This window comes from Dermochelys coriacea, chromosome 2 (assembly GCF_009764565.3).
Source record: "Dermochelys coriacea isolate rDerCor1 chromosome 2, rDerCor1.pri.v4, whole genome shotgun sequence".
Lineage (NCBI taxonomy): Eukaryota > Metazoa > Chordata > Testudines > Dermochelyidae > Dermochelys > Dermochelys coriacea.
Window position 1 is genome coordinate 57,725,673 of NC_050069.1, and position 25,834 is coordinate 57,751,506.

At 44.3% G+C, this 25,834-nt stretch overlaps 1 long non-coding RNA gene across 1 annotated transcript in view; it reads right to left on the bottom strand.

Annotated features, from left to right (window-relative positions):
• Positions 1 to 11,512, bottom strand: part of LOC122458655 — an 88,508-nt gene extending 76,996 nt beyond the window's left edge. Inside the window, exon 1 of the long non-coding RNA XR_006278764.1 lies at positions 11,264 to 11,512. This is a non-coding gene — a long non-coding RNA (uncharacterized LOC122458655). The remainder of the gene's footprint in view (positions 1 to 11,263) is intronic.
• Positions 11,513 to 25,834: the final 14,322 nt, after the last annotated feature.

The following is a 25,834-nucleotide window of genomic DNA, read 5'->3' on the forward strand; positions in this document are numbered from 1 at the left end:
GGGCCAAATATACATAGAACATCAGGGTTGGAAGGGACCTCAGGAGGTCATCTAGTCCAACCCCTGCTCAAAGCAGGACCAATCCCCAACTAAATCATCCCAGCCAGGGCTTTGTCAAGCCTGACCTTAAAAACCTCTAAGGAAAGAGATTCCACCACCTCCCTAGGTAACCCATTCTAGTGCTTCACTACCCTCCTAGTGAAAAAGTTTTTCCTAATATCCAACCTAAACCTTCCCCACTGCAAATTGAGACCATTACTCCTTGTTCTGTCATCTGCTACCACTGAGAACAGTCTAGATTCATCCTCCCTTTCAGGTTGTTGAAAGCAGCTATCAAATCTCACCTCATTCTTCTCTTCTGTAGACTAAACAATCCCAGTTCCCTCAGCCTCTCCTCATAAATCATGTGCTCCAGCTCCTTAATCATTTTTGTTGCCCTCCGCCTGACTCTTTCCAATTTTTCCACATCCTTCTTGTAGTGTGGGGCCCAAAACTGGACACAGTACTCCAGATGAGATTTCATCAACGCCGAATAGAGGGGAATGATCACGTCCCTCGATCTGCTGGCAATGCTCCTACTTATACAGCCCAAAATGCCGTTAGCTTTCTTGGCAACAAGGGCACACTGTTGACTCATATCCAGCTTCTCATCCACTGTAACCCTCAAGTCCTTTTCTACAGAACTGCTGCCTAGCCACTCAGTCCCTAGTCTATAGCAGTGCATGGGATTCTTCCATCCTAAGTGCAGGACTCTGTACTTGTCCTTGTTGAACCTCATCAGATTTCTTTTAGGCCAATCCTCTAATTTGTCTAGGTCCCTCTGTATCCTATCCCTACTCTCCAGCATATCTACCACTCCTCCCAATTTAGTGTCATCAGCAAACTTGCAATCCACACCATCCTCCAGATCATTAATAAAGATATTGAACAAAACCAACTCCAGGACCGACCCTTGGGGCACTCCACTTGATACTGGTTGCCAACTAGACATGGAGCCATTGATTACTACCCATGATCAATGTACCATAGACCAACCCTGAGAGGTGCTTGTCTAACCTGTTCCTAAAAACCTCCAATATGGAATCCCTGACAATGTTCTTTGGATGCCTATGCCAGTGCTTAACTATCCTTATAGTTAGAAAGTTATTCCTAACATTTAACCTAAATCTCCCTTGCTGCAGATTAAGGCCATTCTTTCTTGGCCTGCCTTCAATGGACATGGAGAACAATTGATCACCATCCTTTTTATAGGTTTCAGAGTAGCAGCCGTGTTAGTCTGTATTCGCAAAAAGAAAAGGAGTACTTGTGGCACCTTAGAGACTAACAAATTTATTAGAGCATAAGCTTTCGTGAGCTACAGCTCACTTAATCGGATGCCTTTTTATAACATCCTTTTTATAACATATAACATATATAATATAACAAATATAACAAATATAACATATATAATATATATATGTTATAACATATAACATCCTTTTTATAACAACCCTTAACTTATCTGAAGACTTGTCAGGTTCCCCCTCAGTCTTCTTTTCTCAGGACTGAACAGTGGTCTTCATCAAAGTTACTCAAAGCACTGTACAGATGGGGCTACTGTAATATTTTTCCAGATTGAAAGACCAATGCAGAAATGGCAGTAAATGACTTATTAAAGACCACAAAGTCAGTGGAAGAGTTAAACACAGAACTCAAGTCTCCAACCGCTGGATAATACTGCTTCCTAAATATGAAAGGAATCCATTACAGATAAGCCCCTTTGTTTTCAGTTTTAACCGATTTTTACAAAAAGTATTATTCATTTTTTTCTGATTTTCACCCCTTTTTTGTATGAATAATATATAAAAAATAACTTTTTATTAGGAAAATACATTGCACAAGACTATGTATTATGATAATGCATTAGTCTGTGTGTATATGCAAAGCTGCCTGTTAAAGTAAGGCTGTGTATTAGTTTAGAAGATACACACAAACAAACAAACAGGCATGTACTGAAGTGTGTGCACATCTGATGAATCTCACGCCTACCACGTACACATTTCAAGCTGTTAGCAGATAATGGTTTAAAGATTTGACATGCTAAAATGGGAAGAAAACAAAAATCTGTAACAGAACACAAGGAAGTATTCGAAAGTTAAAAAAAAAACAGGAGAAAGGGATGCAGCTGAGTGTATGCGCTGCAACTAGTCTGGCCCAATTATTCAATGTAAATATTTATACGCTAATAGTTCTAAGTCTATGTCAAGGCTCATTCCCCACTCTGGCACTTCGAGTGCAGAAGGTGGGGGCCCACAAGGATTCTAAAAATTAATACTGGCCACTCCAGGCTTGTATTAAACTCCCAAGGTTACAGCTTTTCTCTGACCTTGGATGGGTGGATGCTGCCACCACCCAAATGCAAAAAAACCCTTTGAACCCAGGAAGGCACACTTGGGAATTCCTTTCTGTGGGGCACCCTCAAGCCCTTTCACCATCCCCCTCCGGGGAAGAGCGGAGAAAGAAAACAAAGGAAATCAGCAGTTGCCACCAGCTAATTAAACATCATAGGCACAAACATCTTAGGGACACAAAAAATCCAATCCTGTTCTTAAAAAAGGTAAATTTTATTAAAAACAAAAAAAAACAAAAAAAAAGAAAGAAAATACATTTGGAACTTAGGCGTTTGCTAGATTTAAAAAACCCACTTACAAAAATTAAACATCAAGAATAACCTCTTGGAGATGCAGCTTAAAGATTCGCAAAAAAGAAAAGGAGTACTAGATGCATTCAATGAAGTGAGCTGTAGCTCACGAAAGCTTATGCTCAAATAAATTTGTTAGTCTCTAAGGTGCCACAAGTACTCCTTTTCTTTTTTGCGAATACAGACTAACATGGCTGCTACTCTGAAACCAGTTTAAAGGTTGTAAGCAAAACAAAAGCATTTGGGATTCGCACAGAGGAGTCCACAAGCCAATAAGAAATAAACAGAAATAAACCAAATTGCATCTTTCTAAACACTTCCTGATCTACTTACATATCTGGGGTTTCAAATAAGTAGATATGATCTGATGATTTTCCATACCTGTCTTAAAGCTTCTTATAGTATTGCTGCTATGTGTCTCCTCTCCCCTGAGAGCAGAGGGAAAGACAAAGGGAATGTTTTTTCCTCAATTTTAAAAAGTTCTAGTCCTCCCATTGGCTCTTTTGGTCAGGTGCCCACTCCCCTTCCTTTTACCTGTGGACTTGTTAACCCTACTGTAAAGCAAATAGAGAACAGCTACCAACAGCTAACTGGCTGGGTGTCGGTAAAAGGGAGCTACCCCTCCCCCTTTCATTTATCACAGTTTACAACAGTAAACTGTTTATTCAAATGAAGAGTTTTATTTGGGGATTAGAGATATATTGTTTTCTTAAACTCAGAGATGGCACTGTGTTTTGAGTTCTGTTTTAGTTCTACAGCAAACTACACTGATGAACAGAATTCAAAGCATTAATCTATTGAATATATTCCCACGTCTTTCTGTCCATCAAATTAAACCCCAATATTTACCCAGAAAAATTATTCATAGTTTTTGCACTGATTTTCCCCTGGTTTTGTTGTTGTTATAACAAACACTGAAATTTCCAGAAAAAAATAAAATAAAAACTGAAAATGAAGGGCCCTAACTATGGAGTATCAGTTACATAGCACAGAACCTATAGCAAATGCTAGTCCCCCAGTTGCAAGTGTGTAAATCTAAATTTTACTTCTTTCCTTTATCATCTGCTGGATCAGAATGCTAGTTTCTTCTTTAGTTTGAGACCAAATTATAAATATGGGGATAAATTTACCAGAAAATGCAAGTAGACTATCCTGGATCTTTCCACAGTGAATATTGATGCAGCTTTGAAAATTATTTGAAATACTAGTATTAGGTTTAAGAGTTCTCCTCTTAGATATATTAATTCAATCCCACTGACTGGAATGAAATGACATGACACCTATGTAGCCAAGAGGAGAATCTCGCCTACAGCCTCTCGACAGACAATAATATTAGATAAATTGTGGGCCAAATCCGCTCTCTGCTCTACTGGTTCTACCCCAGCATTTAGGCCAAAGCCTTCACGTTGGTTCCTAAAGGTCTGATTCTTCAAGGTGCTGAGCACTGCCAAGTAGGTGTTGAGAATGGGAGTGGAGCTCCACACCTTGCTTGATCAGGCCCAGTTTAAGTTGTGTGCTGACAGCTCAGGGCTATGAGCTTGGAGATAAATGCACCATTTCTCTGAATGACGGTTATGGAAGGTTGTTCAGGGAAGAAAGTTCTATTATTTGACCTTGTAAGAGTCTGGTGCAAGCAAAGGTCTATGGATGACTACTGACACATGGAGTCAAGACAGGAAATTATACAGGTGAGGGAAATAAAGGCCTTAAATAGGGCTGTCAATTAATCACAGTTAACTCACATGATTAACAAAAAAAAATCATGATTTAAAAAATTAATCACAATTAATCACATTGCTAAACAATAGAATATCAATTGAAAATAATTAAATATTGTGGATGTTTTTCTAATATATTGCATTTCAGTTACAACCCAAAGTATACAGTGCTCACTTTACATTATTTTTTATTACAAATATTTGCACTGTAAAGAACAAAACAGTATTTTTTAATTCACCTCATACAAGTACGGTAGTGCAATCTCTTTATTGTGAAAGTGCAATTTACAAATATGTTCTTTGTTAAATAACTGCACTCAAAAACAAAACAGTTTAAAATTTTAGAGGCTACAAGTCCACATAGTCCTACTTCTTGTTCAGCCAATCACTAAGACAAATAAGCTTGTTTACATTTACAGGCTCTAAAGTTTTACATTGTTTTATTTTTGAATGCAGTTTATTTTTGTAATTCTACATTTGTAAGTTCAATTTTCATGATAAAGAGATTGCACTTCAATACTTGTATTAGGTGAATTGAAAAATACTATTTCTTTTGTTTCTTTTTTACAGTGCAAATATTTGTAATCAAAAATATAAAGTGAGTACCGTATACTTTGTATTCTGTGTTATAATTGTAATCAATATATTTAAAAATTAAGAAACATCCAAAAATATTTAAGTAAATGGTATTCTCTTATGTTTAGCAGTACGATTAATTGCATGATTATTTTTTTTTAATTCCTTGTCAGCCCTAGTTTTAAATTGTTGTTTGTCCCATCCATCTTGTATAGAATTCCTGCCATTTGAAAGACACTTCATCTCAGGTTTGACACTGAGCAAGCCATCTCCAAGCTCATCACTGATATACTGTGACTACCTAACACGATCCCTGCTCTGCATGGATGAAGCAATATGCAGATTTACACAAGCACATCAGCCAGAGACTGTTATTTTAATTTATTAGAGATGAAGACACACATTCTCATGTTAAGAGTAGTGGAGTGCTCTTCATTGTATACTGAGCTTGACATCATTTTCGAGCCTTAGAAAAATCATCTGACCTGTTTCTGTGTCAGCACATTCTTCCCTTTACCTTTCACCTGAGCATCCTATGTCCCCTCTGGAAGATCCTTAATTAACCCTTACCTTATCTTACAACCATCAGATGTAAGTTAATAGTCATTTGGGGTCATCTTTCCAAGTTTAAGCTGCATGGCATCCACCTGTTCTTGCCTGTCAGAATTAAATCTGGAGAGTGCTGAGTTGCTTGGTGATGTACGTCATTTGAAGATACAGCTATTCACCTATACAGCAGAGTGTGGACTTACTTTGGGTGTTTATGCTTTGATGCCTAAAATGCCATGAGGAAAAGCTTATTTATAAGATGTTTTCCTGTGGGAAAAGGATGAATACCCGTTTCAAGATTATATAGCCTTGCTTGAATCATTTATTTACTCATTTGAGGCTTATTTTAAGACACAGTTTTCATTAATAAGGAACCGAGTTCCTCTACATGGCCTTAGACATATTCAGCCTTCCAGATGGTAAGGAATGAAGCTTTAGGCTAAATAAGCAAGTGATGTATAGTGTATAAAACTAGCAGAATTCTTTTTCCTTTCTCAGGAAGCACAAGTAGGAGTGCCTGAGTATAGTGATTGACCAACATGTACCATGACAGCTATGTGAAGTAAGTTTCCTTCAGTATAAATCATGCAAGCAAACAGCCATTCAGATGTGGAGTCTTTCCATGCATGTTACTGTTATTCTATTGACTCTTTTTGGATAAGTGTGTCTTCAGTTTGCCTTGAAAGAAACTCAGGGGTTTGATGAGGACTAAGTTTACCATTTGAAAACAGTCAGATTCTATGTAGGTGAATTTGTCACTTAACTGTGAAACAAACTGAATAATATTTTTCTAGTTACTGTGGTAAATAAACTATAACTAAGCAGAGTGATCACTCCAAATCATCATGACTTAACCACTGAAGCAAATAAACATTTACATGATAATTGGAACTTATATTTTGGAAAGTACAACATTTCCCAGTGCAGGTTTGTATTCCTGTAGTCTGGTAAAAGTGAAAGAAATGTTCTGACATTTTCTTTTACTCTGTTCCCTTTTTAAGACGTCTTCTAAATTCCATAGTAAGAAGTCGAAAATATATATAAAGACCCCAAATGATCTAGATTGAAGGAAATCCTGATGGATTTGTCATTTTGTTAATACCACCTTCTATTTACAGAGGAACTTCCCCCCTGAGAATCTCTAAACACTTTGCAGACATTGATTTATATGCCTTACATAACAAGTCCATTAGATTGTAAAATGGGTATACTTAGCATTAGCTAACTGGTGAACTGAAACATAGACATCTTAAAATGACTTGCCGAAGATACACTAAATCTGTGGCAAAACCAAGACTATAAACTTATTCCAAACTCTTGCTCTAGCCGCTAAACAACACTACCTCTGTTGGGCGCCTTTGCTACTATATTTCATGTACTTTTCATGGACATATTATGAATCACTCTAATAATCAGTTTATGCTGTTACATCATGTTCATACATGAAAGTACAAGTTCATGAAGAAAGCCAGAAAAGAATAAATAAGAAGGATTTGCTTTCTTATCCCAGATGAAAAATTTCATTATTTTAGAGTTGATGTTGTTCAAGTATCTTTCCCGTCATTGCAATTTAAAAAAACAAAAACAAAACAAAAAACACACCTCTATCACACCAAAGAGATAACCAGCTAAGGTGACTAACATTCCTGCCAACCTCGATTGGCCCATGCCACCCAAATACCATAATCCCCAAACATATTCACAGACTCCTCAGCACCACAATTCCCTTTCATTCCCAACATACAGCCACGCATCATTAGGCTGGGAAGCATTAGATTTTTTTTTAATTGGTAAATGTCAGTAAATTTCAATTTTACAATACACACAAAACAAAAAGTGTTTCCATAAATAATCAACATTTACAGATAGCCAAAGAAAAATGCTGCTTGAGAACTTAAAGATTTCAATTTAAGGATATTTACTTTGTATATTTTTGACATGTGATATTGACAATTTGTGTTTTAACAGTTACAAACCTTTAACTTTTTGAATCTTAACATATGTGGTCACTAATTTATCATGACCCTCCATACTTTCCCACAACTGTGAAACTGTAAAGTGATAACTTAAAAAAAACAAAAAAGCACAAACTGTGATTTCTCTTCAAAATTAAAAGAAAAACTAAATTCTATCAAGTCTACCAAAATGCATACATCAGTCCCCCCCAATCACACAAATACAACCTTAACTCTGACCTCAGAAAAATTACTGAATCTAACAGATGGTTTTTACTTCTGAAGTCTACAATATTTTATTGCTACCCAAGCATTCTAAGGTATAAAGTTGAGGCTGTGTGTTTCAGTGATGTAGAGAAACTGTTTCATTGACAAGTCATTGGAATTTAAATGAATCTTGCTAAGAGAACTGAAATATCTGACATTTCTATCAGTTTTTCCATCATTTTCTCATTTACTGTGCTTGTTGGCTTTACTTATTACGGTGGCTGTTTCTTTAATTTGCAAAATATTAATTATAACTTGATATAAAGACAGGCTATAGTACAGTTTAAAAATAATAACTCATATTTGGCAAAGCATAATATTATATGTTTGTGGGTTTAGTTACACAGAACAGAATGTGACAGGATCTGAACAAGGTAAACTTCCTTAACCAAGGTACTCCAGTAGTTACTTTAAGAAATACAGGATCCCTGGAGGAGGCCAGCCTTAAACATTAAAATAAAATCTCCTGCTGTTTGCTTTTACAAGCAGAAAATAAGTTGGCTAAATTAAAAAATATGCTTTTTAAAACCTGAAGCTAACTAAGTGTATTAGTATCTCTATTTCCAACAAGACAGAGTCAATAGCAATGTAAAGAGGTTAGTGGGCTTGTGTACTACTGCCCTCTATTGGATCAAATCAGATCTGTTATAACTATGTGTTCTAGGCCCTATACTCCTAACAGATAACAGAGATTCTCACCTTCTGTAAATGGATACAGCTCCACTGACTTCAGTGCAGTTTTGCCCAATTATACCAGCTGAGGATCTCGCTCCTTTACTAACACTGGAGTTTTTGGTATAGAAGAGTCAGTTCTATGCAAACTCTTCCCATGAAGTTCCCAAATGTCCACAGTATAAATTATAGCCTCTCGTATTTCTAAAGAACCCATCTGAGTGGTATCTAAGTGCCAGTGATAGCCATGAAAGTCCCAGGTAGCTCTATATTGTTATGTCATGGTGTATGAGTGACTCACCAGCCAGTATGCCCCCTTATGTCTAGGCTGTCCTCCTCTTGCACCCTACTGCTAACAGCTACTCCGGCCCAGCACCTATCTGCTTCTTTTCATGACTCAGCCCATGTAACATTCAGTCCGACCCCTTCCAGAGTAACAGAGTCATGTCTGTTACTCTGTCTTACAACATGTCATCAGCCTGACTTGGGCTTAATGGTCTTTGCCCCCCTTATCAAAGGGCTTTCACACCAACTTCCTCAAGGGTAGGTAGGGGAAACCAGGCCCTCTTTTTGCTCTGGACTTTAGTCCAGGGACCCTCTAACAAGCAGCTAAGGTGTGCTCCCTGGACTACTTCCTACTTTGGCCTGTCTCTAAGCCCTTTTCCCCAGTCCCTGCCTCGGCTTATTCATCGGCAGACTCTTCAGCCCTTCCCCTGGGCTCTGCAGAGCCCTTGCCTGTTCTTGTAAAGAGAGACACATCCAAGAGTTTTCTCCGTGGCGGTCAGGCTCCTTTTCTGCCACTCCCAAGGCTGACTATGACTGACTGTCTATACATTTTTCCTTCCCAAAACCCCAACCCTCAGGCTACCCCTTTGTCAAGGCTCACTGCAGAAGCTCACTCCACTCCTGCCCTTTCCCAGCATCTCTCTTGGCCCTTTACCAGAGCTCCTTTCTTGGGAAACTATCCCCAAGCCTACTCCCCCCTGGGCCTCTTGCCTCTTCTATGCACTGAATACCTTCCTTTATTAGTCACTCCCATTCCTCACAGTGAGAATTCATCCTTAATTCAACCACCCAGTTGGGCCTGGCCCACCCTTCAGATGCACTAGCTGCTCTCTGGCTTCAGTTAACTTCCTCTCTGCCAGCGTGAGGCATACACATAAACACAATAAAATCAGATTTGTATGTAACCCCTTTGGGGTTTAGAGAGCATGACCCCTTTAAATCTTTTTCCTGGGGGGTGGGGGAGCAGTGAGAGTAAGGAGGGAAACTAGGGGGTGGGGTCTGGGGCCCCCGGGTGAGAAGGGTGTAGCCTGGAGGCCCTGGACAAAGTGAAGCAGCAGAGAACCTGCCTGAAGCCTGGGAAGAACAGGGCGGCCGATCGAGGACGCCCCAGGACAGGAGGAGCACTGTGCCAGGGAGGAATCGCCCAAGGACAGGCCAGAGCTGGACCCAGTATCACTGCTGCCCAGAGCTGTGAGTACTGGGGCTTGTGACTCTGCATTGGGAATAAGGAGGGAGGCTGCTAGCTAGTTAAGTGGGGAGGTGGTCGCTCTGTGTGGCTTTGCAGAGAGCGGCAGAAGAGGGCACTGGAGGGGTTTGTTGGGAAAAAGTTCACTGGTGCTTAAGATGACCAGGAGCACCCAAGATTCACCACTGGACTGGAACTTTGCTCAGGCTTCCTGAACTCTGTGTGCAGACACATTGCTCGGTGTTTGCCCTTTCAGACTGTGCTCCCACTGGGCCTGTGGGGCCTTGGTTTGGATGCAACCCTGTTCTACCGCTCCCCCCTATATTTCCCCTTGTTGTTTTTCTCCTCTCACCCCTCTGTAAATAAATATCTCCCTTTGTATATCCGTTGTACTTTTCCTGTGGGTGGGAGTTCACTCTAGGGGGTTTGGAACAGGTGCCCCTGGGGTGGAAGGACTTTCCCTGCTGCAGTCCTGCACGCGCAGTCTCTTGGCCAGAGCTGCCTGCAGAGCAGACTCCATCTTGGCCACGAGGGTGCTAAAGTTACATGTACATTACTGATTCTTTATGACTTTACAACATTATTTGTGCAGTATGCCTTGATCATCATCCATTTCAGCTCTCTAGCATACCCCCACTATACTTCTCCTACCCAGTGGCTCCCAAATATTGCTGCTAAGATCACCTTCCTCAAATCCCTTCATGGGGTTCCCCTTTCCTTCTGCATCAAGTTCAAGCTCTCCAATTCTCTATGTCAAGACCACATGCTGTATATAAAATATCACCCTCACCTCAATCTATGCACTTATTTCTTCCTACACCCCCTCACACTGTGTATACCACCATAGCCTCTCTCACAACCACTCCCTCTCTTCCATGTCATTAGTTAGCCCGGACTTTGCACCTCCTTCTACATTGCTCCTTCTGTAAATAACCTCCCACTTCTACTTGACAAGCCTTACCTCTTTTTGCCCCTGTTCGATCATAGTGTAACAGTCAGCTCATTGCTAGGCACCCCCTCATGGCCACACATGGCATATTAGTTCTTGGTTCTCAGGCACCACCCACCAATAGTCCCTCTGACAGTGGGGTGTCCCCTCTTCCAGGGACTTGTGCCTCTGGCAGGGTCACCCTCTGGAGTCCACCCCCTTCAGGTCACAATTGTCCAAACTAAAAGTCCTAAAAATGTCTTTAAAAGAATTCTTCCCCATCTCTGGGGCTTTTATTGAGTCTGTCGCTCCCTTGCTCGGCTCAATAACCCTTGTGATAGGCTTGTACGCCTCTTTCCTTGGGACCAGTAGGGAAGCCTCATTCAACACTCTACTCTGGTTCCTGGACCAGAGCCCTGCAGAGAACAGCTAGGTCTGCTCCTTTACCTATACTTCAGTTTTCCCTGTGCCACTTCCTACCCAGCCTCTTAAGTTCTTCTCTGGGTCTCAGTCTCTTTGTTGTTTCCATCAGGATCTCCCAAGCCTCCCTGCCTGGAGAGCTTTTCCTTACTCTCTCAGCTTTCTGCCTGGCACTCACATTCTTTCCCCAGCTGAGCTTTGTCACCACATAAACTTGACTTTTCCCCCCTTTACTACAGCCACCTTCTGCTCTTCATGGAGAATTGCCTGATTCCCTTCAGGTGATGCTCATTCTGTAATCAGGTTGGCTCAGCCCAGTCTCTTCAGCCAATGGGGCACATAGCCTTTTACACATAGCCTTCCTTAAAAAGCCCTTCTTCTGCAAAGATTTCCAACACTGATCTCACCACTGAAATTGCCTCTGTCCCTTATTATGTTTGAACTGCTGTCTCAGGTACCCTGGTAATCTGAGTGATTCTGTAAGTAGCTCGTATAAGGAAGGGACTTTGTCTTTCTGTATACACATTTCCTACAGTGTTGTGTACATTTATCAGTAGTAGTAGCTGGAAAAATACGCCTCCCTGGCTGACACCCTGAGAGCGAAGGGCTACGAGGTGCAGATGGATGCCCTGATCGTCAGAGTCCTGGGCGCTTGGGACCCGTGCAACAAGCATGTGCTGTGGACCTGTGGGATCGGTCAACGCTACGCATGGCTCATGCGGCGCCTCATGGTCTCGGACACCATCCGATGGTCCAGGGACATCTACATCGAACACATCACTGGCACCGACAGTACCAGGAGGTGTGAGCCGGTACGACATCGTGCATCAACCATGGGAAAGGGACTAAGAGACTTTTTCCATTGGACCATATGAACTGGAACCATAAACTCACTGAACATTAAATCCCACCAAATGAGGATAGATCCATCCTCCTCATCATATCTGCTCATTATACTCATTATACACCTGAATATAACCATTATATGGACAACATACCCCCATAGTTCAATGTCTGTACTTTGACCTGTTAAACTTTTACCCCCAATTGGGGAGATTGCAGATTATGTATTCCTTATACCACCCACTCCTAAACCGAATTTCGCACCCCTTGATAATCTGTACCTTATTCCCTGATAACCAGAAACTTCTATGCCTAAACTCTGTACCATTTTCTTTTTACTTCAACATTATCTTAATAAAACTACTGTAATGCCTAGTAGCCTAAGTCATGGACCATAACCGTATTGTGGTAGATGCTGTAGAGACAGAGAATCTGAGATTGTCCCTATCTCAAAGTTTACAGTCTAAGTGTAAGACAAGAGACAATAGACAGACTGTTGGGAGGAGTATAAGATGCTCTAAATTACCTGCATTTAGAACACCTTAGTTTATTAGTAATGAAAGTATTTTAAAATCTAATCTTCTGATTCACGCCATTTGTTTCCTTTTCATGTTTAATTGAAATTAGGTAACTCAGTTTCACTTTCATTTTTCTCAGTTTTGCTGTCTTTTGCATGTGGCAGCACAATGCTGCAATGTTGAGCATAGGCAGCAAGGGAATGTTTTAAGATAAACCACAAACTGTTTAATCATCATTTAAAAGACAGTCATGGAAGCACCTCCTCTCATATTAGGTTTTGTAATGTCTAACTGTTGGACCTAAATCAGGGGTGGACAAACTATGGCCCATGAGCCGCGTCCACCCCATCATACCTTTTAATCGGGCCCTCAAGCTTCTGCCAGGGAGCAGGGTTGGGGCTTTGCCCCACTCCGCCCGTGCCATGGCTCCACGCAGCTCCTGGAAGCGGCAGCATGTCCTCCATCTGGCTCTTACGCATGGGGCAGCCAGGGGGCTCTGTACACTGCCCCTGCCCCAAGCACTGTCTCTGCAGCTCCCATTGGCCGGGAACTGTGGCCAATGGGAGCTGCAGGGGTGGTGCCTGCAGATGGGGCAGAGCTGCCTAGCCGGCACCATGCCTCTGTGTAGGAGCCGGAGTGGGGACATGCTGCTGCTTCTGGGAGCCACTTGAGGTAAGCGCCACCCAGAGCCTGCACCCCTGACCTCATCCCAACCCACTGCCCCAGCCCTGATCTCCCTCCTACCCTCCATTCCCCTCAGTCCCAGCCCATAGCACCTTCCCACACCCCAAACCCCTCATCCCCAGCCCCACCCCAGAGCTTTCTCCCCCAGCTGGAGCCCTCACCCCCTCCAGCACCGCAACCCCCAGTTTTGTGAGCATTCATGCACCCCCTCCAGCAGCCCAACATACAATTTCCATGCCCAGATGTGGCCCTCAGGCCAAAAAGTTTGCCCACCCATGCCCTAAATATACCTGACATAACTTCCCACATGTATTTAATGAGGTATATTATTTTAAATATTTGCTTTTTCATTGCACAAAATACAAACAGCTGAGTGAATGAACCCTGTTACTTTTTTCCTTCTTTAAACTCCACACAACTGTGGACTCTGTAAAACAAATAAAAGGTCATGTGCTTGGACAGAAGCCAACCTTTATTTACTTCTGTGAAACCTGTGCTTTATTTTCCGAAAGACTTAAGCTACACCCAGGGAGAGCCAGCCACTGTAGATTAGACTGTTACCCTAACATTTTTGCTGTTTCCTGTAGAAAACAGTGGCTGGAAAATAAACATTGTTATTTCACGGAGTTCAGCCCAGTCACAGGTTACTAGCTTCAAGGCCTTTCTGTCATTTTATGCTTAAACACTCTAAAAACAATCCTTGAACTGCAGGTGTTCCTGCCAAATTACTCCCACCTCCATACACAGAGCAAATAATGGCTTAAACATGTCACTGCAAATCTTCTTTCTCATTGTCTGTAAGATGGAGGGTTTATTTTGCTCGTCCCATTAAAACAGTTTATTCTAACATATTGATAATGAACAATTTCTCATTAACCACTATCTAATTGAAGATTAAATTTAACCTCTAAGAGCAGTTCTAAGACCCTAATTTGCATACTGCTTATCTACTACTATGTAGCAATGTGATATAATGAACTGTCACAGGACCATGAGTGTGTAAGAGATTGGTGAAATATCTATCCATTCTGGATCTAGTGGCATTTAAATGTAGCTGGCCACAAGTTTAGTTATAATGATTCATCATTACACTTAAACCACAGCGATAGGTTGTGACTAGTCTTAAAGCAGAAGCATTGGAGAGAAGTCAGGACTAAGGATTCCCATCCCTGGCGCAGCACAATAAGACTACCCAGATCTTAGTGCTGAGTGCTGGAAGGGCATGAATGGGTAGGGGAGACGCAAGGAGTAGGCAGATCCATGGCTCCATCCCTCATATTCTGGCTAGTGGAACTGTCAGGTTGTATGAAGGGAAAGGAGGGGATATTCTGGACTTCATATAAGGAGCATCACAATTATATCCTGTCATGGAATCACCAGGAAAATACTCTGGAACTACTCCATACAAAGCCAGCCAGGACTCTGGGGGAACATGTCTCCTCTCTCTGAGCATACTGTCTCCCAGGCAAGAAGCTTACACAGCTTCAACCTTCCTGGGTCTGACCTTGGAGCATTCAGCATCTCCTTACACACCATGCACTTCCCTCAGCAAGTACTCCCAGGGGGGGCTTCTGGTGAAGCTAGTGGGCCCTCCACCCCAACTCCACAGTCAGATGTGACTCTCAGCCAGCTGGTAAAACAGAAAGTTTATTAGTCGACAAAAACACAGCGTTAGCACAGAAATCAGTTACTTTCAGCCAAATCCACCTTGAGGGGAGGGGAGCCCAGAACCAGGGCTCTGGCCTCCCCCAGTGCCCCAAGCCAGCTGAGAAAGACTCACTTCTAGCTGCCTGGCCCCTGCCCTGCCCCTTGCTCCTCCTCCAGTCTTTGTCTTGCTTCCTGGGCCAAGAGTCACCTGGTCGCATCCCTCTCCTGCGTCTCAGATTACGAAGGGGCAGCCACAGCGTCTGTCCCTGCAGGCAGCTGGAGCAGTCCCTGCAAAAGTCACACACCCTTCTTCCCACTACCTAGACATTGGTGTAATACACAGGGAAACTGAGGGACACACAACATTCATGAAAAACAGTAAGACTCACATAGGCTTACATACAAAATAATAAGGGAAAGTCCCCATTATGTCACATCTCTCCCTCCTGGGAGAACTAACTGAGCAGGGTCACTTTAGCCAGTGTCCTGGGGAAGTTCAGGCCTCCCTCTCTGGAACATAGCATCAGCTATAACATTTTCACTCCCCTTAACGTGGGCCATCTCCATCTCATAATCCAGGGAGAACAGACTCCAATTCAGGAGCTTGGCATTGGCCTCTCTCATCTGGTGCAGCCACAGCAGGGCCAGTGGTCCGTGTACACAGTGAAGCGCTGCCCAAATAGATCTGACTGCAGCCTTTTAAGAGCCCACTCCATGTCTGCATAGCCCTGGCTATGGCTCTATGGCTGCATAATCCTACTCCCAGGGCAGCAGCTTCCTGCTCAGGTACATGATGGGGTGTTTCTTGCCCTTTGCATTGGTCTGCCTTGGCACCGCGCCCAGCCCTGTGTCTGGGGCATCGATGAACACCATAAAGGTCTTGTCAAAGTCTGTGTTTCCCAGCATGGGGCACTTAACCAAATCCTCCTTCAGCATGCAGAGAGCTCTCTGGCACTGCCCAGTCCAGACCAGCTTGTCTGGCTTACCCTTCTTCCATAGCTTAGTGATGGGAGCTGGCACAGAACTAAAGTGGGGCACTACTGCCATCCCAATAAAGGCCTGGGCTGTTTCTTAGTCTGGGGAGCAGGCCAGTCTCTGATCGTTCCCACCTTCGCCGTCTCTGGCTTTATGCAGCTGCTCCCCACCTTGTGGCCCAGGTACGATACCTCTGCCATCCCCACCTTGCACGTCCCAGCTTTTACAGTCAGCCCTGCATCCTGGAGGCAACTCAGCCCCCTCTTCACCTGGGACACATGGTCCTCCCAGGTCTGGCTAATGATACAAATATCATCAATGTGGGCTAGGGTAAAATTCTCCTTCCCCCTCAGTAACTGATCCCACTGGCGCTGGCAGGTGACTGGTGCCTCCTTGAGGCCGAAAGGTAGGACCAGGGATTTGTACAGCCCCACAGGGATGACAAAAACAGGTTTCAAACTGGCATCTGGATCCAAAGGCACCTGCCAGTAGCCTTTGGTGAGATTCCTGGTCATGGGGTACCGAGTCACTCCCAACCCATCCAGGATCCAATCAGGCCTAGGCATGGGCAGGCAGCAGACATGTTGATGGCATTGAGCTTCCGATAGGCCACACACAATCATATTGACCCATCCTTCCTGGGGACCAGCACCATGGGAGACGCCCCTGGGGCTGGTGGATGACTGGATCACCCGGAAAACCAGCATGTCTCTGACCTCTCCCTCCAGGGCCTGGGCTGTGTTCCCTTTTACTCTGAATGGGGAACACCTGATGGGAGGGCTGGCTCCTGTCTCCACCCAATGGACAGCTCGGTTAGTGAGCCCAGGCCAGTTGGAAAACAGCTGTTGATATGAATGAACCTCTCTGATCTCTGCCTGCTGGGCAGGAGTTAGCTGATCAGAGAGGGGAATTGATTCCAGCAAGGGGCCATCTCCTGTCTTAGAGAAGAGACCCCTCCAGGGGATCTTCCCACTTCTCCCACTGGCCACACATGGCCAGCACCAGCCTCTCCCCATCACAGTATGACTCCATCATGTTGACCTGATCTCCTTGGTGGCTGAGAGCCCAGTTGGGCAGTTCCACCACATCGTTCTCCTCATTCAGCTGCTTGATGACCTTGAAGGGCCCGTCCCAGGCAGCTTGCAGCTTATTCTTCCTCACTGGGATGAGACCCCCCTCACCTGGTCCCCAGAGCCATAGGCTGAACAGTCGTGCCAGACTTTCCGCCTCCCTTGGGCCCTGACTAGGTTCTCCCTGGCTGGACCCATGAGCTCAGCGAGCTTTTCCCAGAAAGTCAGTACATACTCCACCACTGATTCTCCATTGGGAAAGGCCTTCCTGTCCCATTCGTCCCCCACTAAGTCCAGGGCTACCTTCTGAAAAGGCTCCTCTATGACAAGCAGGTGTCTCAAGGCTGCTTTACCCTTGTCCTGGGCCTTTTGCACCTCTGGACAAGGTAGCCCTGGTTGACAGCTGTCCCGCCCTGGCTGTGGTTCCCCACACTCAGTTGGAGTCTCTGATCCTCCTGGGCTCAGCTTTGCCCCTGCTGTCCCAGTGAGGGCAGGCAGCAAGCCCACTGCTTTGCTCACTGCATCAGAGCCAGTGTGAGCCACCTTCCCTGTGTGCCAGGGCGTGGGAAGTATCTCTCTGTCCCACTCAGCTCCAGAGCTCTGGTTACAGACAGACAGGTATCCTGAGCTTAGCAGCTCCTCCCCCCTGCCAGCCAGGTCATTTGCATTTTCACTGACCACTTCAGTCTCAGCCAATGGTTCCCTGGATTCGAATTCAAATTCTTGGCCGTTACAGGAGCAGGGCCTGGATTCTGTCCCAAATAGACACAGTCATTCCCCAAAAGGAAGTCACAGCTGATATCTTGGAAAACCCCAACTACCAGCCAGCCCAACCCCTCCTGTGTCTGCACAGGAATTTGGGCCATAGGCAGGGTGAGGGGCTTCATCCCTGGGACCTTCACCCAGGTCACACAGCCCCTCAGCATCTGGTGAGGCTGCACCACCAGAGTTCTCTCTGTCCCAGCATCTCGCCACCCCAGGAATGTCTCCCCATTGACCATCACCTTCCGCTCCCACTGAGGGTCCGACGGGCCTGAGCCCAGGAGAGTCCAGGCAGACATATATGCTGGGGCCAGGAGTGGGAGCCAGTCTGCCACCCTACCCATCTGGCTAAAGAGCTCTATGGCCTTGGGACCCAGGAAAGGGTCTAGACCATTTCTGCCAGGCCAGCCTGGTTCCAGTTGCCAGCCTTCCCAGAGGCCATGAGACAGGCATCTATATCTCCCTCCTCCTTAACCTGGGGCAGCAATTTAGTGTCGAGGTTCCTGGCAGAATTGGTACCCCATGGTCCATCCCCACTCACCCCTGGACGGGTCCTTCTGCCTCTCAACTCAGCCATCGCCAGTTCATGTTGCCTCTGTCTCTCCTACTGTTCTGCTTAATGCCTTCCCTGTCTCTCATGGTCCTCTGACTCCTTAAATCTCAGCTCCAATTCCATCTGTCTCAGATCCACCAACGGGGAACATGGTGGAGACTTCCTCCTGGTCGCTGACCCAGGTCACCAGGACACTGGCTGCTCCTAGCCTCTCTTGCGCCCCCCGCTGGGTCAGGAGCCAATGTGGGCCCTGGGGCTGCCTTCTCGCGCCCCCAGCTATGTCAGGAACCAGCTCCTTAGAGTGATCCTCCTCTTCCGACAGAGCAATCAGCTGCACCTTAGTGAACTTTCCAATGCACAGCCCTCTCTCTCTCTGCACAGTTCTACAATGTCCTTCTTAAGGAGATGGTTATAGGCTGATCCCAAATGGTTATGGACTCATAGGCCTGTGCTTTCTCAGCTCTATGCGATCCCTGAGAGGAAACCCCTCAGTGCGACAGTCCTTCTCGGGGGTCCACCTCTTTCGGGGCTAAGACATAGGCTCCCCCACCTCCTGGAACAGCACTTCTTGGAGCCGTCAGCACCTCCATCTCTTGCTAATCCCCTGTTGTTTTACTGTTCCCCAGTCGCTTACTGCAGGATGCTCTGTCCATGTGGTGCAGTTTATCTCACCTTTACCACCAGTTGTCACAGAATCACCAGGGTGATGCTCTGGAACTACTCCATACGAAGCCAGCCAGGAATCTGGGGGAGCAGGCTTCCTCTCTCTGAGCATACTGTCTCCCAGGCAAGAAGCTTACACAGCTTCGAACTTACTGGGTCTGACCTCGGAGCATTCAGCATCCCCTTCCACACCGTGCGCTTCCCCCAGTGAGCCCTCCCAGGCAGGGTTCCTGGGGAAGCCAGAGGGCCCTGCACCCCAACTCCACAGTCAGATGTGACTCTCAGCCAGCCGGTAAAACAAGGTTTATTGGTTGACAGGAATACAGCGTAGGACAGAACTTGTTAGCACAGAAATCAGTGACTTTCAACCAAGTCCACCTTGAGGGGAGGGGGAGTCCAGAGCCAGGGCTCTGGGCCTCCCCCTGCACCTCAAGCCAGCCGAGACAGACTCACTTCCAGTTGCCTGGCCCTGTCCTGCCCCTTGCTCCTCCTCCAGCCTTTGTCTCGCTTCCTGGGCCAAGAGTCACCTGGTTGCATCCCAGGTTACAAAGGGGCAGCCATTGTATCCATGCAGGCAGCTGGAGCAGCCCCTGCAAGAGTCACACACCTTTATTTCCACCACCTAGACACTGGTCCAATACACAGGGAAACTGAGGCACACACAGCATTTATGCAAAACAGTAAGACTCACATACAACATTAACAAGGGAAAATCCGCAATACGTCACAACTCCCCTCCTAGGTGAAAGTCAGAGCAGTTTTAACTGGAGCGTAGGTGAACCTGACTCAACTTTCAGGTGAACCAGGGGGATTTTGTAGCTTTGGGTAGAAAACTTCCAAACCCAAGTTTTGCATGATATGAGAATCAAGTTTCCAGTGCAAGTACTTGTGAGTATCAATTTGAAATTTCCTGCGTGAAAAGTATCCTGCAAGATTAGCCTTTCAGAAATCCTGTCCTTTTATGTTCACCCATGTGAATATTACTGCCAGTGAATTGGTTTGTAAGCAAATTATTGAAAGTGAGCACAAAAGGGACACCAACACAGTCAAATTAAGTTAATTGGAAAAATTAACAATTTTTTGTTTGTTATTTTGTAGTCGCCCTCATGGGGTAGAACTAGGTTCTTTCCACCTCATAAGCAAACAGATATATGAACATTTTAAGGAACTATTTCAATACTAAGTTATCACACATTATTTTTACCTGTGTGGGCTTATATTAACAGATATATCACTGAAATGTCACTTCACCAGGGATAAAGAAAAACTTGAAATGGACAATAGACTGATGCCAGCTCTGTAACAAAATCAGGAAGAAAAGGAGTACTTGTGGCACCTTAGAGACTAACAAATTAATTTGAGCATAAGCTTTCGTGAGCTACTGCTCACTTCCTCACGAAAGCTTATGCTCAAATAAATTTGTTAGTCTCTAAGGTGCCACAAGTACTCCTTTTCTTTTTGCGAATACAGACTAACACGGCTGCTACTCTGAAAATCAGGAAGCTGTTTCGCAGATTAAGCTTTGTGATCTAGCTCAGAAAGGAATTTTCAGTGTAGATTCTACAACAGACATTTGATTCCTATGAATACCCTGTCTAGCATTTTTTGCTAGACATAGGTGTAGGGTGTCACAGGCAAGTGCTTCTGCTGTTAAGCTCCAGTGTGAAGTGCAAGGGGCGGGGGTGAAAAATTCAAAGGTGACACTGTTAAATGACTGCAGCATGGCCCAGAAAAGCTGGTGGAAACCAGACTGTGGGCCTTTGGCAGCATAGTGTCCACCTGCAGCATGGCAATACAAGCTGTGTATAAATCCCATCCATTAGGGAGCCCAAAAGGCCTGAAAGTGGACAGGGCTGGCTGGGAAGGAAATGGGAATAGGCTTCCAGGCACATATACTCTTGTTAGTTTAAACTACTGCCCTCCCTGTAGGTTGTTTTTCCTACCACAAATTCCCCCTGTGGGAAGTTTGCATCCACCCTACACCCATGAGCATGAATCAGGTCCAGAGAGTGCACTTTAGTCATTGATGACGCAGAAGGATGGGGTTGTAACTAGAAAAGCACATGTGTGTGTAAAAGAGTAGACCCTGGTGATAAAAGGGGCCTGCTTAATCTTATACCCTCCTGGTAATAGCTTTCCTTGTTACAATCCACTATTTGCTACTCCAGTTATCCAGCTATTCACTCCCTCCGGTTTACAGACACGTATGCCTGCATGTATTTATTAGCATTTGGCCCTGAGTAATCCTAGTTGTTGGCTCTGTGTTTCTGAACAGGGAGGGAGAGAGAAAGTGTTTGTATTTTCTTCTTCTTGGTAATTATTCCCCAGTTTAGGTTTTGTGGGGGAGGCTGAGGGAAGAGTAATATTATAGAAGAGTAATATTAATCACTTCTCTAATGGGGTAAGTTCTTATTGTATTGTTTAATTGGCATCTTGATACCATATCAGAGGCTGCCTTATAAATTTTTAAAAGCACGGTGAACATGTACTATAGTGTGCACTGGTTAATTTAGGAGATAGAGGTTTCTTAAGGCAAACTGACAGGCTTGTTCTTTATCTTCTGCAGCCGGCCGTTTGTTAACACACTCTTAGATATTTATATACCTAATGGTAGCTCCTGGGTTGGTGATCAGATTGTGTGAAATGGCACAAATACTCTAGTCTAGGAAACTATGGGCATACTCTGGATGGGAGGCAGTGCACTTGCCCATGTGTGAACAAATCCCCAATAGCTACGACCTCTGCCGTTTGGAGAGCCAGCTGTGACTCCCACAGAAAAAGTCTGTGTTCTGATTTGCCACCTACCTTTTGTCCTTCACTTGACCTGATTAAGCACTGATATGCCATCCCCTCCTCCCTCATCATGCACCCCCAATTCATCTGCACTGTCCAGCAAACAAAGCTTTCAGAAAGACACACTCATGCCAAAAGCCTTTAAGCAGAGAACAGAGTAGGTCAGCATCTGAGATTTATACAGATCAGTGGGTGCCTAAAGAGAGCATAGTGCTGGCTAAAATTAATAGTGATGAGGGTGACACGCACTTCCCTGTAGTGGGTCCCTACCAATCTCAGCCTGTTGGGTGACAAGTAACTTATCTAAAACCTGAACAAGACAGACATCATGTTCTCCTTCCTTTTAAGAAAGGAACTGATGATCTCTTGGGACACAGTCTAGGTAATTTGCTCATTAATTCTAGATTTCAGGCACCCCAAGATATAAAATAATGGATGTGAAAGATCAATGGATGAATTATTGATCTTGTCAGAGCTCTTTAAAGCTAATTACAGTACAGAATGCTGAACTGAAGCGGCTGTTGGCTACTTACCACAGACATTAAAGTTGCTGAACTGTGAAACGAATCCCACAATCTTTCACTGTTTCTTCTCATGTATTTTCCTACAGGACTTTACCCCTTTGATTATGGTTCACAGGTTTCAGTGAGGGTTAAAATATAAATTTAAAAGTTCCTGCCATCTAAACAAACTTGGAAGTATTTCTAACAATAGGAAGCATTACCAGCATTTGTATATGCCTTGAGTTGAAAGGAAACCCAAATCCTCAAGGGCTAGAGGGTGACTGATACAGTTTTTAAATGCACTCACACTGATAAAACATCCTTGATATGATTTCAAAAGTCTCTCCTTTGCTCTCTATAGCTGACATTTTCCCCCGTATTGCCATCTTTAACAAGTTGGGCATCAGCATGAAGAGGGACGAAGTACTTCTGATGAGAAATCAGATAGATAGTTGATATGGAAAGAGTTCTAGCAGAAGCCCACAGCGCCTAATATTCATGAAACACATTTGCAGCTATTTCCTTGCAACTTGCTCAGATGGTCCCCTTAGAGCCCCCAGCAGGTCTACACAGCTGGCACTATAGCTTGCAAAGGCCTTGGCTATATTACAATTGTTGTTTTTTCCATGGACAAATCATTCTTGACTAGTATTGCCAATGAAATAGGCACATAGTTTCCATCCGCATCAAAGGCATATCCGCTTTCTCTCATTACCTCCTTTTTATTGTACAAATGTGTTAACTATGAGCATTGCAAGGAGACTCACTCTACTTATGTTTGAGTTCTCCAGTATCATACAGGATCATATTCCACACATCTTTTTTTAGCACCAGCTTTAGAGAATCCAGGGGCACTGTGCAACAAGTAGGGGTTTAGTAACTGTTTGCACCAGTTGTTATGCAGTATTTGCTAGAGCTTGAAATTAAGTGTCTTCACCTAGCATGTCATCTTCCAGGACCCAGTCCTGCACTCCCACTGAAGTTAATGGGAAAGGGGGGGGGAAGAGAGAGCTTGCAGGATCAAGCCTCTAGAGGGTTGGAGGAAACAGATGGTAGCAAGAGAGGAGCAGGGAGAAGCGAATTATGTATAGAGGAAATATAATTATAGGAGAGAGCAAAATTAATAGGGCCTGAAGGCAAAAATTTAAATAGCTCTACTTTTGTATGATTTTAATAAACTCAGTTCCATCAAATTAAATATTTAATTCTCATCCTATATTTAGTAGTACTGGGAAGAGACAGTTTGACACTAATATAGAGCATTTTTTTTCCTGGAGGAATTTTGTTCTTTAATTAAATCTCCCGTCTCTGTCCAAACAATTCCACTGGCAACGCAAATCATACACTGCATGATTGACAGGACATCATGGTGTGTAATCTCATGCAGATGGGGGACAACATATAGAGGACATGGTAAGTTTTTCTTTCACCCGTCACTCGAGAAAGCCCAAAAGCTTTATTAAAAAGAATAGGTTTCAGAGTAGCAGCCGTGTTAGTCTGTATTCGCAAAAAGAAAAGGAGTACTTGTGGCACCTTAGAGACTAACAAATTTATTAGAGCATAAGCTTTCGTGAGCTACAGCTCACTTCATCGGATGCATTTGGTGGAAAAAACAGAGGAGAGATTTATATACACACACACAGAGAACATGAAACAATGGGTTTATCATACACACTGTAAGGAGAGTGATCACTTAAGATAAGCCATCACCAACAGCAGGGGGGGGGAAGGAGGAAAACCTTTCATGGTGACAAGCAGGTAGGCTAATTCCAGCAGTTAACAAGAATATCAGAGGAACAGTGGGGGGTGGGGTGGGAGGGAGAAATACCATGGGGAAATAGTTTTACTTTGTGTAATGACTCATCCATTCCCAGTCTCTATTCAAGCCTAAGTTAATTGTATCCAGTTTGCAAATTAATTCCAATTCAGCAGTCTCTCGTTGGAGTCTGTTTTTTGAAGCTTTTTTGTTGAAGTATAGCCACTCTTAGGTCTGTGATCGAGTGACCAGAGAGATTGAAGTGTTCTCCAACTGGTTTTTGAATGTTATAATTCTTGACGACAAGCCGTCAGGAACAGTATCCCCGATACTGTCACGGCTAACCTGGTGGCAGAACTTTGTGACTTTGTCCTGACCCATAACTATTTCACATTTGGTGACAATGTATACCTTCAAATCAGCGGCACTGCGATGGGTACCCGCATGGCCCCACAGTATGCCAACATTTTTATGGCTGACTTAGAACAACGCTTCCTCAGCTCTCGTTCCCTAATGCCCCTACTCTACTTGCGCTACATTGATGACATCTTCATCATCTGGACCCATGGAAAAGAAGCTCTTGAGGAATTCCACCATGATTTCAACAATTTCCATCCCACCATCAACCTCAGCCTGGACCAGTCCACACAAGAGATCCACTTCCTGGACACTACGGTGCTAATAAGCGATGGTCACATAAACACCACCCTATATCGGAAACCTACTGACCGCTATTCCTACCTACATGCCTCTAGCTTTCATCCAGATCATACCACTCGATCCATTGTCTACAGCCAAGCGCTACGATATAACCGCATTTGCTCCAACCCCTCAGACAGAGACAAACACCTACAAGATCTCTATCATGCATTCCTACAACTACAGTACCCACCTGCTGAAGTGAAGAAACAGATTGACAGAGCCAGAAGAGTACCCAGAAGTCACCTACTACAGGACAGGCCCAACAAAGAAAACAACAGAACGCCACTAGCCATCACCTTCAGCCCCCAACTAAAACCCCTCCAACGCATCATCAAGGATCTACAACCTATCCTGAAGGACGAGCCATCGCTCTCTCAGATCTTGGGAGACAGACCAGTCCTTGCTTACAGACAGCCCCCCAATCTGAAGCAAATACTCACCAGCAACCACACACCACACAACAGAACCACTAACCCAGGAACCTATCCTTGCAACAAAGCCCGTTGCCAACTCTGTCCACATATCTATTCAGGGGATACCATCATAGGGCCTAATCACATCAGCCACACTATCAGAGGCTCGTTCACCTGCGCATCTACCAATGTGATATATGCCATCATGTGCCAACAATGCCCCTCTGCCATGTACATTGGCCAAACTGGACAGTCTCTACGTAAAAGAATGAATGGACACAAATCAGACGTCAAGAATTATAACATTCAAAAACCAGTTGGAGAACACTTCAATCTCTCTGGTCACTCGATCACAGACCTAAGAGTGGCTATACTTCAACAAAAAAGCTTCAAAAACAGACTCCAACGAGAGACTGCTGAATTGGAATTAATTTGCAAACTGGATACAATTAACTTAGGCTTGAATAGAGACTGGGAATGGATGAGTCATTACACAAAGTAAAACTATTTCCCCATGGTATTTCTCCCTCCCACCCCACCCCCCACTGTTCCTCTGATATTCTTGTTAACTGCTGGAATTAGCCTACCTGCTTGTCACCATGAAAGGTTTTCCTCCTTCCCCCCCCCTGCTGTTGGTGATGGCTTATCTTAAGTGATCACTCTCCTTACAGTGTGTATGATAAACCCATTGTTTCATGTTCTCTGTGTGTGTATAT